This window comes from Triticum aestivum, chromosome 2A (assembly GCF_018294505.1).
Source record: "Triticum aestivum cultivar Chinese Spring chromosome 2A, IWGSC CS RefSeq v2.1, whole genome shotgun sequence".
In the NCBI taxonomy this organism is placed as follows: Eukaryota; Viridiplantae; Streptophyta; class Magnoliopsida; order Poales; family Poaceae; genus Triticum; species Triticum aestivum.
In genome coordinates this window covers 619,043,349-619,055,691 of record NC_057797.1, presented here as the reverse complement: position 1 = coordinate 619,055,691, position 12,343 = coordinate 619,043,349, and the positions used below count along the sequence as shown (strand labels likewise).

The 12,343-nt window shown below is 42.8% G+C and overlaps 1 long non-coding RNA gene across 3 annotated transcripts; it reads left to right on the top strand.

Annotated features, from left to right (window-relative positions):
- The first annotated feature begins 6,630 nt into the window (after positions 1-6,630).
- LOC123189809 (uncharacterized) lies at positions 6,631-9,643 on the top strand. 3 transcript variants are annotated; one of them, XR_006496010.1, is made up of 3 exons: positions 6,631-7,422; positions 8,247-8,599; positions 9,452-9,643. It is a non-coding gene; the product is annotated as an uncharacterized lncRNA (long non-coding RNA). The 3 variants fall into 3 exon arrangements; XR_006496012.1 differs by having other exon boundaries at positions 6,631-8,388; positions 8,490-8,599; XR_006496011.1 differs by having other exon boundaries at positions 6,631-8,416; positions 8,490-8,599.
- The last annotated feature ends 2,700 nt before the right edge of the window (positions 9,644-12,343 follow it).

Sequence of the window (12,343 nt, the reverse complement as noted above, 5' to 3'; positions counted from 1 at the left end):
ACAACCACTAGCTGGTTAGCTGCTCCGAGAGAAACTGACACTTGTCATTTGAGAGCAACCCATCCTCTAAGGACTTTGAGCGAAAATCATCAAGTGAGGAAAAACCCAAAACCCAAACACTTACAAACCCCAAGTGATTGAGCATCACTGAAGAGATTGATCCTGCGTGGATCCGACGCTTGTTACCGTTGAAGACTGTGCTTCTTCCAAACGGTTAGGCGTCATGGTCTAGAGCATCCAAGAGGAATTGTGGATCGCCGAGTGACCAAGTTTGTGAAGGTTTGGAAGTCGCCTGAAGACTTACCACGAGTGATTGGACGAGGTCTGTGTGACCTTAGTTCAAGGAGAATACGGTGAGGACTGGGTGTCTTGAGCTGCATGTTCAGGACTGGGTGTCCGGGACTGTGTGTCCTCGAGTTTAAATACTCAGCCGCTCCAACCAAACGTACAACTGAGACAGCAGTTGGAGCTGGTCTACCAAATCATTGTCTTCACCAAGCTTACTGGTTCCATTTCCTCAACTCTTTCATTTCCTCATAATTGATTTGTGTGCTTGTTCATATCTGTGTTTGAAGACTTTGACTGAAGACTTTCTCAATTCCCTCAGTTTAATTTCTTCAGTCTGTTTGTCTTCATCCTATGTTATCCTGTGCTTACGCTTCCTGTACTGTGTGCCTGTCTTCATTTCATCATGATGACTATGCTTGTATTCTGTTATGTTTAGTTTTGAGTACTTATTCCGCTGCTAGTAGTTCTTCGCTAAGGAATTTCCTCACCGGCAAATTTCTCAGTGAAGAATTTCATAAAAATCGCATATTCACCCCCCTCTAGTCGATATAACGCACTTTCAATTGGTATCAGAGCAAGGTACTCCCTTGTTCTGTGTGATTTTGGTTTAACCGCCTAGAGTTTTAGTTATGTCGACCGCAGGTATGATGAAAGTGACATGCCCCATCTTTGACGGTCACAAGTATCCCAAGTGGAAGGCCATGATGAAGAAACGCCTCATGGCGATGAACAGCGAGCTGTGGACCGTCACTGAGATTGGTCTGACCGATCTGTACAAGATGGCGGAAGCTGATGACATTCGCAAGTACACTCTTCTCAACCTCACGGCGAAGAATGTCATCTGCTCCGGTCTGTCACAAATCAGTTCAGGAATATCATGCATCTCGATCATGCGAAGCTCATCTGGGACCGTCTCTCTGAGGTCTATGAAGGTCATCAAACCTGTCATGATCCTTGGTTTGAGGACTTCAAGGAATCTCTCAAAGCGATGACATTCGAACCAGAATCATCATCTTCTGTATCATGCCTTATGGCAAAAGATGCTGAGGCAACTGAATGCTACCTATCCGAGTCTAGTGATGATGAATCTGGTGATGAATTTGGACCCAGCTATGTCAAGCTTGCTTCCCTTGCCACTAAACAACAAAGAGTTTTGGAAAAAGTTCACTATATGCTAAACAAGAGTGATGATATGTTGGGTGAAGAAATGGATCAGTCAAAAGCTTTGGCTGAAAGTCTTCAGAGACTTCATACTAAGTATGGCACCCTTCAAGATCAACATAACACTCTATTATCTAATCATGAGAAGCTTTCTTATGAATTTCTTCAAAGAAAGCAAGACCTTGAGAAGCTAAGAGTGAGTTATGAAGATCTTTAGAAGGAGCACGATTCATTACGTGATCAACAAATCATCGCTTCTCAGGAAGAATTTGTTCCTCCTTGTTTGAAATGCATTGAACGTGAATCTGCTAATTCTTCACCTAAATGTTCAAATGCTGCTAATGTTTCAAATTCTTCACATGCCTCTGCTATCACTAATTCCTCATCTGAGAACATTGCTAGTATCACTGATGATGCAGGGCTGAAGGAATTATACATGCTAGGCATGTACAAAAGCCTCAAAGGGCATCAGACTCTTTGTGACGTGCTTAAAAAGCAGATCCTCAACAGGAACCCTAAGAAAGAGGGTATTGCCTTTGAGAGGAAACTCAATACTGATGGTACATATTGGAAGCCTGAGCAGTACCCCAAAACTACATGAGTTGCTGCAAAGGGACCTCCAGTTGATCCATCTAACCTATCTGGATATGCATGTGAATCTCCTCATTCTGATGATGAGTCATTTGACTCCAACTACAAACTGTTCAAAAATCAGAATGGTGAAGTATTTGCTAGATATGTTGGCACTAACTGCAGGAACGGTTCCCCTATGAAGAAAATCTGGGTTCCCAAAAGATGCCTTGAAAATCTTCAGGTGAATGTCATCATGACACCACCTGTGAAGAATAGGAACCCCAGATCAAATTCTTTATATGGACCAAATTTTTCATATGGATCCAAGTCCTCATACGGACCAAACTCTTCACATGGATCATATTCCTCAAATGGATCAAAGTCCTCATATGAACATCATCGTGCTAACCCATCTGTTTCGCAGAGAAGATCTAAGTATTATGGATATGTGCATTATTTTTCAAATTATTATGTCCATAAGTCCTCGAAGAATTTCTCTGCTTACTCTTATGCTTATTCTAACCCCTCTTATGTGAAACGAAATGGACTGGCTTCTATGCCATCCTTCTCGTATGGAGCTCGCAGAATGATGAACCCCTTCAGATGTGGGTGGTGAAGAAAAAGAACTAATCTCTTCTGCAGGGTCAGGTCTCCAGACGTATGTAATCATCTGAAGAATTTGCTGGAGACCTGAGTATGCCTGATAGGATGCAGGCTAATCATGAAGAAATGAACCTTCATTTCTCACGTCCTCACATTGCTTTATCTGTTCTGTTGTTTGATGAAATTGATCTGATGAATTGATGTCATATTCTTCACTGGTGAAGTATATGAGTTTGTAAGCTGCACTAATTCATCTGCAGGATGATCAACCCAAAGCCACTGAGTGGGTCCTCGATAGTGGATGTACAAATCACATGACTGGTGACAAGAATCTATTGATGGATGCTCCATTATCTCTATCACATCTGAAGCATGTCATCTTTGCTGACAAAGGAAAAGGTCAGGTATTGGGTCTAGGTAAGGTTGCGATCATCATGCTTGTTGAGTCCTTAGGATCCAACCTTATGTCTGTCTCAATGCTTTATGATCTTGATATGGTTGTCGTCTTTGGCAAGTACCGTTGTGTTGTGGTTATGGAAGCTGACAATTCCAAAGTCTTCGAAGGCTTTAGGAGAGGAGATCTGTACATTGTTGATTTCTCTATAGGACCACAACCAGCTGTGTGCTTACTTGCAAGAGCTTCAGAAGGCTGGCTCTGGCATCGACGACTTGGTCATGCAGGCATGAGGAATTTGCACACGCTTGCGAAGAAGAAGCATGTCATTGACATCGAGAATGTCAAATTCCTCAAGGATCACCTATGCAGAGCCTGTGAAGCTAGGAAGATAACGAAGGCCAAGCATCCAACGAAGACTATCATGACCACCACTCGCCCATTTGAATTGCTTCACATGGATCTCTTTGGACCTAATCATTATTCTGCTATTTCAAATGAAGCATCTCAATATGGCTTTGTTATTGTTGATGATTACTCTCGTTACACATGGGTACACCTTGTTACTTACAAACATGAAGTGCAGGAAGTCTTCAAACGATTTTCCTCGAGGGCTTCAACCAACTTTGGTGTGAAGATTAAGCACATCAGAAGTGACAATGGGACTGAGTTCAAGAATTCTGGTCTCGATGACTATCTTGATGTACTTGGTATTACTCATGAGTTATCTGCTCCTTATACTCCTCAGCAGAACGGCGTCGTGAAGCGCAAGAACAGGACTCTTGCTGAGATGGCTCGCACTGTGCTTGATGAATACAAAACGCCTCGTCGTTTCTGGACTGAGGCAATTGATACTGCGTGCCACATCATCAACAGAGTATATCTTCACAAATTCTTCAAGAAGACTGCCTATGAACTCCTCACTGATAAGAAACCCAATGTAAGTTATTTCAAAGTCTTCGGTGCTAAATGTTGGATTAGAGATCCTCATCACAACTTAAAATTTGCACCGAAAGCACATGAAGGGTTTATGCTTGGTTACGGAAAGGACTCGCACACCTACAGAGTCTTCAACAACATTCTTCACAAGGTTGTTGAAACTGTAGATGTGTGGTTCGATGAAACTAATGGCTCGCAAAGAGAGCACCTACCTACTGTGATAGATGAACCAGCATCTGAGGAAACTATCAAGTTCAAGGCTACTGAGGATGTCATTCCTACTGAAGAATCCGCTGAAGAATTCATTCCAGAGCATGAAGAACGTTGAGCTAATGCACCTGAAGAAAATACTGAAGAAAATGCTGATCAAATTCTTCAACGACAACCAGCTCATCCTCGCATTGCAAAAGAAGTGCAAGTTGAAAAGATCATCAATGACATCAAAGCGCCAGGTCCTCTCACACGCTCAAAAGCTTCACATTTATCTAACTTTTGTGGGCACTATGCTTTTGTCTCTATTACAGAACCCACTAAGGTAGATGAAGCATTTCTGGAGCCTGAGTGGATTCAGGTCATGCAAGAATAATTACATCAGTTCGAGCTCAACAATGTCTGGGAACTGGTCAAACGTCCAGATCCTCGCAAGCACAATATCATTGACACAAAGTGGATCTACCGCAACAAGCAAGATGAAAACAGCCTTGTGGTGAGGAATAAGGCACGGCTTGTAGCTCAAGGCTATACACAAGTTGAAGGAATTGATTTCGATGAAACTTTTACACCTGTTGCTAGACTTGAAGCTATTCGCATATTACTTGCTTATGCTAACCATCATAATATCACTTTATATCAAATGGATGTGAAAAGTGCATTCCTCAATGGTAAGCTTGAGGAAGAAGTATATGTTGCTCAACCCCCAGGTTTTGAAGATCCAAAGAATCCTGACAAAGTCTTCAGACTCAACAAGGCCCTCTATGGCCTCAAGCAGGCCCCACAGGCGTGGTATGATACCTTTGAAGGAATTCCTCGTGACGAAAGGCTTCAAACCCGGTTCACTCGACCATACTCTTTTCACTAAATCTTATGATGGTGAATTGTTTGTGTGCCAAATATATGTTGATGATATTATCTTTGGCTGTACCGACCAACGTTATAGTGATGAATTTTCCTATATGATGAGTGAAGAATATCAAATGTCTATGATGGGAGAGTTGAAATTCTTCTTAGGTCTTCAAATTCATCAACAACGCAATGACATATTCATATCTCAGGAGAAATACCTCAAGGATGTACTGAGGAAATTCGACATGCAAGATTGCAAAGGAGTCAAAATTCCTATGCCCACAAATGGCCATATGTGCACTGATGAAAATGGTATTGACTTCGATCATAAGGTATACCGCTCCATGATTGGTTCTTTATTGTACTTATGTGCATCTAGGCCAGATATAATGCTTAGTGTTTGCATGTGTGCCCGATTTCAAGCTACACCAAAGGAATCACACCATAAGGCTGTGAAGCATATTCTTCGATATCTAGCTCACACACCAACACTTGGATTATGGTACCCCAAGGGCTCGGCTTTTGATCTCATTGGATATTCTGGCTCTGACTATGCTGGTGATCGTGTGGACCGCAAGTCAACATCTGGTACATGCCATTTCCTTGGACGATCCTTGATCTGTTGGTCCTCGAAGAAACAGAACTGCGTATCACTATCTACTGCTGAAGCTGAGTACATTGCTGCTGGTTCTTGCTATGCTCAATTGCTATGGATGAAGCAAACTCTCAAGGACTACGGCGTCAACATGAAGAATGTGCCTCTCTTCTGTGACAATGAGAGTGACATCAAGATTGCTCACAACCCAGTTCAGCACTCGAAGACAAAGCACATTCAGATTCGTCATCATTTTCTTCATGATCATGTGTTGAAGGGCGACATTTCTATTGAGCATGTGAAGACTGAAGAACAGCTAGTCGATATCTTCACAAAGCCCTTGGATGAGAAAAGATTTAGCAAGTTGCGGTGTGAGCTAAATATCCTAGAATCTTCAAATGTTCTTTGAAAAGGACACTCATCCTAACACTTATGCAAAATTAATGACTTAGATGTGCAACACATGAAGAAACGTTTTTCTTCAATCAATGAAGAATAACACTCTTAGTGTGAAGAAATTAACGAAGAATTTGATTCTCAGAACCCTACGATAATTGTACGCGGTGTCTGAAATCATCATTCTTATACGGTGGGTCACGCCACCACCAAAAGTTGAAATTCCTCAATTGATCATATTCTTCAACTTTGCATTATCTTCACTGTTTCTGTTGTTTTTCTTCATTGGCTATATATATATATATATATATATATATATATATATATATATATATATATATATAGAAATTCTATTAATAACCCAGGGTGAAGAATAAGTAATTCTTCACCCCAGCCATCCGACCGAGCCAGCCAGAACAATATTTCTCAGATTTGACTCCCCTCTGTAATTTTTCTCACTCCCTGAGGTAATTTTAGGTTACCACTTCACATGCCCGGTTACTTCTTTTTTTAGAAAACGTGCACGACCTCTGAAATGAAAAAGGGCACGCAATATTTTTAGCTAGTCGTGGGGATTACTACTACTCAGCCCACTTTCCTGTTCTCCTATAATCACCGCGATGCGAGAGATTGAACTTCAACGGCAAATACTGTGCGATGAGCGGCAGCTACTTGAGGGTGTGGTGGTCAATGGGCAGGCGGGGCCATGGTGCTCGGCGCCGCGGTGAGCGGCGGCAGGCTTTGGGGTCGGGCGGCGCTGCGGCGGATATCGTGGCGGGTGACCTCGGCGTCATTGGGGCTGTGGATGGCTTGGCAAGTTGGCCGGGGATTGTTCTCTTAACCGCGTTGTGCATGGCCTCTCATCACGGCTGACGGAGACAAGGGTTCGGTGGTTCCATGCCACCGAGGATTTGTAGGAGACAATGGATCTGTGACTGTGAGTACATTGTTGCAGCTTTCCGTCGGGATAAAGAAGATTGGGATTTGAAATTTGATGCGTGCTTACCTTAGACCAATTTACTTTTTGCCATGAATTTCTTAGTTACGGGGTGGGATATGAGGGATTTTTACTATCTAATTCTTGTATGCATGATTTTCTAATTCTTTTTAAGATGTGATCTCGTTGTGTGTTGCGGGGGGTGCGCCCATTGGTCGGCGGCAGCGTTGAGGCCAGCAGAGACGCGGGGGGCTTCGCGACTGGTGGAGGCTTCGTCGGTCGACGGCCAGGCCTTGCGGGAGGCTTCGTAGTCTCATAGCATGGTGTTTGGCCTGCACCATGTCCGGTGTCCTGGGCAGCATTGAGCATCTCGATTGCAATTTCCCTACCTGAGTGCCACTAGTCGCCCCAACATCCAGATCTCGCCCATATTAACCAGGCAGAGGATGAGAGGACCCCCAGGTGCCTCAAAAGGTTATGGTTATTTTTGTTCTCGTGACTTTAGGAGGAATCTTACTTGTTCCTTTCTTGTATGTATAACTCTTTGACCCAATTCTTTGATACGGTGTGTCAGAAACTCAGAATAGGATAAGTTACGGTGATTGTATGATTGATCTACCTGCAGTTGTGAAATGATCCGATTTAGTTGGACTTCGTTGCACGAGCTCGTCTTAGGGAAAACAATTAGCCAACTTAGCTCAAAGAAATTTAAAGGAGGTTAATCAGAATCTGATTTGCGTGATAGTATTCTGAAAAGTAACCTGCAGCCTGTTATTGCAAATGGCAAGAAGAGTAGGCATTTATTGCTTTTACTAATGGTCTTGTTTCCTTTTGGAGTAGGTTACTACTTTATTATGTCGTTAGTTTGTTTTCTTTTGGGTTCAAGCGAATCATTGTTTTCGAATTCATAATGTCCATTTGATTTTCACGGAATGGAAAGTGTCTGCCTCAAGTGCTAACCTGATAGAATAAAACTCTGGGGCAGAATCCAGTTTTGTGTTTGAGCCCTTGGAGTCTAATTTCTACAATACTTCAACACATATTTGTTGGGAAACAGTTTTGTGTTCTTTAATCCACTTTGTACGTTGTCCACTAGCTACTATAATCCATGAGGAGGAGCTGAGAAATTACTGATTTTCAGTGTTGTTTCTGTTTATGTCGTAGCCGGGTGTGGCATGAGGTGATCTCAAGCCTAATTTATTCTACCTGAATCTAATGAACTTCTGTTTTACTTAAGGTTGTGTTATAGTTTTCATCTGAGGTTATTTGATTCAGAAATAAAAAAGTTCTATCATCAGATTGCAGCCGCCAAGGTAAATCTTTACCTTCACTCAAGTGACTAAGAGAAGCTAGAAAAGAAATGATGAGAGAAGCCAGACAGCTGATTGAAGAAAGCAAATGAAAACACAAGATAGAGACAAGCTGCATTTATTCCCCAGGGTTACGTTTACCTTCTAGATACTTATCAGTACGATTCTCCTTCTCTTGTACATAATTAGTCAGTACTGGTTATTACTGAACACTTGTTATTTTTGTTTCAGGAGAACACTTCAAGTCCATCTGATTCCTTTTTTTCGTGCGAAAATATAGCTGATTTTTTATACCTATCAATCGGGATAATGAGGTTGCTGACATGCCCACATCTTCAGAGGTACATGATTTCTGTTGTTTTACGCTTTGCTAAAAATAATATATTCGGCCATTTAACTTAGAATGGGGCTGGAAAGCTTCTGCTGTATTAGGATGGTCATCCCATCATTGTGAATCTACTCTGTTCTGTTGTAGAAAGAAGGAAATCAAAAAGGGTAAAACACAATAAAATGTGAAAAACAAGCTGCACACTGCAAGCATCGACGAATAACACCCCAAGAAGAAGCATGAATCATCTCAGCCCAATGCAATTAAATGTGATCTGAATGTGCAATGTCACTGAATTGTTAATAAAGAGTATACTGTTTTGTTAGCTTTTGAGTTAGAAAGCCACTGCCATGGAGGTCGATCATATCATTGATTAGATCGAAAATTAAACACTGCAGTGGCCTGATCTTGCTAAACTTGAATCGATCTAATAAAAATATGGATTTTCACTTTTGATCTGCATTTTGTTGACGTTCTCTATAAGGAAGGGTTCAAAACTTTCTCAAGGTTCAGAACTGAATACTAGCGGTACCTGCTTGCGGTCAGGTTTTCTTTTTTCAATGCATGGTGCATTTGTAGCTCTTTGTCTCATCTATGAAGGCACTGCATACACCTATAGTACACTAACCTTGCTAAGCTTAGATTTTCACATTTTTGCATTGTGCTTAAGGTGAATGTTGAATGAATTTGTACGGTATGCTAGATTTCTTACCTGGGTGGTTGGGAACCTGGCCTTACGTTGGTAGATACTGACCCTCACGCAGCCTGTCAATATTCAAGGGTGCTGCAAATTCGAGTTGATATATTTCAATTGCCTCTACATGTTTGTTGTACTTCTGAGAACTGAAAATATTCTGTTTTACAGGTACTTGTTCAAGTGGTTGTCAGCTAATGTATGAGGGATAGAGAGTAATGTTTTTATATTTAGGATGGGTATGAGTAATGTTAAATTGAAATTTCAGAACTTCTTTTGCAAATAAACAGTAGCAAAATTCAGGTTTTGGCGAGAAGAAAAGTGAACCTAAAGGCCACAGTGCAATTTAATAGGATACTATGCTGCTTCACTTATTGCTAATTCTTCAAGTTGGTTCTTCTGCTAAGTGAATATGATCGGACCCTTTCCCTCTATGCTATACTCAACCCAATCTATTCAAAAATTCTTCATGTGCGTTCTATTTGAAACTCGTTCAAAATCTTCACTGTGTCCTTGTCAGCTGAAGAAATTGCGAACGGAACTTTAAAACCTATCATATCTAAATTTTCGGCTTTGCCGCTCAAACCGTTCCGCATCCCACAATATACTTATCCACTCACCCACGATCTAACACGATCTCCACTTCTCACTACGTGGGTGACACATGTCGTGCGAATGAGAAGGGTCAGGGGCACGTTCGTCCAGTTTCTTCGGGCGAGCAGTTTTTCACCGTGGCTATAAATACCCCTCCTTCCCTTCCTCACTTCCCTTCCTCACTTCTTTTACTCCGCTCGACCTCCCTCTCCAGCTCGAGCTTCTCAAACCCTAGCGCCGCAGCTACTTCATCGCCGCCGGTGAGGAAGAGCTTCACTGCCTCGACCTCGTCGCCGGCGTACTCGCACCGACCGCGGAAATCTTCACTCTGCCGCCGCCGTAGCCGTCTTCCTCTGCCGAGTTAGGGCGTGGAAGATCTACACAGACGAACTTCACCTCTCCTCTTCACTGTTCGTCGTGTTCTTCATCCAGGGTAATTAAAAGTTACTTTTACTGCCCTCGTTGATTCGAATGATTATCTACAAAATCTTTAAAGGTGTTTTTCTTCATATCTTCACATACTAAAACACCTCACAAGTCATCTGTTCTTGATTCATTTCTCTAAGCATCATTTTCTTCAAGATTCCTCAATTGTGTGGATCTTCGATCTATACAACTCTGGAACCTAACACAAAGAACGCTTAGTGAAATTCTTCAAGACTCATCTGGTCAAATTTCTCAAACTTGTTCTTTTTGAAAAACCTTCTGAGAACGCATATGACCTTCTCCAAATTCCTCGCAACTATACTCTGTTCACAGGTACTCATGTCAGCTGCTGAATCACTAGATTCTCATCAACTTAACTCATTTGCAGCGTTCCTCGAAGAAAAATTGCATACTTCTTTAGATAATTCGATTGTTCAAATTCCTCAACTGAAGAAAATGGCTGATGGTAAAAGGCCACCGAAAGGAGAAAAGAAGCCTGAGGTTATGACTGCCTTTGAAATCCCTGAGGACATGTACAAAAATTACTGCACTCCTGATGAGGCCAAGTTTGGAAAGGAGGACAAAAATCAGCGCAAGATGCGCATACAGAGGATAGAAAGGAGATGGGCAAGAGAATGGAGGGAGTACAGGTATGTAACTCCAAAGTACATGAAGAAATCCGCACTCAATCCTCCATGCCCAAGAGCTCCATTGGCACCTGGCCAAATAGCAGACCCCACCAGCCTCAAGCGCGGTGAGGACTATCCTGACGAATGGGCCAAGCGTCAAGCCAAGTTGGCTAAGCAAGCCAGAGAAGCAGTGAGGAAATTCAATAAAGACTCTGCTGCTGCTGCTGCCTCTGCTGAGGCCTCTGCTGTCAAGCCAAAGAAGGCTATGTCAAAGAAGTCTGCGCGCAAGCCAAGTGCTTCACCAACAATGCCCTCAAGGCCAAGTTCCTCAGCAATGCACTCACGGCCAGAATCCTCAAAGCCCTCACGGCCAATTCCTCATGCTGCTCCTACTCCTTCTAAATCCTCAGCTCCTCCAAAGTCCTTGGCTGTTCCGACAAAGTCCTCAACACCTGTGGATCTTGCCTCGTGCCAAAGGACTGCAGGCATCTCAATTGCCTCAGGTGTCTCAGCAAGTTCCTCAGCTGCACCAAGTTCCTCAGCTTGCCCCTCACTACTGAAGACAAAGTCAACTGCTGGACGCGGTCCTCGACCAAGTCCTCAAAAGAAGCAAGGCGCTTTCCAAGTGCCGTCTGAAGAAGACGAAGCTGATGATGATGAACTTGCAGAAATCATCAGAGATAGGCAAGTCAGGGCCGCTAGAGCCAAGGGAACAGATGTGCCACTACTTTTGGATCCCAAGTTGATCCTTGAATACATTGATGTTTGGCACAAGGACCCCAACACTCCCATACCTGATTTCAAGCTGACTCCTGGCCAAAGTCACATGCTGACCCACTTCATTCAAAAAGAAAAGTGGAAATTTGAGAAGGCCAGGCAGACCAAGAAAGCACAGTACAAGAAAGAGCGCTATCTAAAGAAAAACATTGTCTCTACGACAACTGAAGAACTTGTCACTATTCAAACCGAGATCAAGAAACTCAGTGATGACTTTGACACATATCGCGCTGATTGGCTTGGAGCCAAGGTTCGTTTTGTGAAACTTGCGGATAACTTCACTTCCAGTGTTGCTGCCCCAACGCAACAGGAAGTTCCTCAGGCTGAAGCATCCGCTGAGCCGATTGAAGAACATGCCAGCACCGCTGATGAAAATCAGGCTGCTGAAGAAAATATGAGTTCCAGGGCTGATGACTGCATTCCAGCCGCTGAAGAAATTGCCAGGGCATCCACTAGTGGTGCGCCTGAAAAAACTGAAGAAATCAGGGTAACTGCATCAGTTGTGCGTGAAGAAAATCAACCAAATTCCTTAGCTGCTCCTGCGCCAACTTCAACTCCAATCCTTCCATCTGCATCAGATGTGAAGAAGACCAAGGCTGCAGAGCGTGCTGTAGTGAAGAAAAGGAAAGCATCAGCT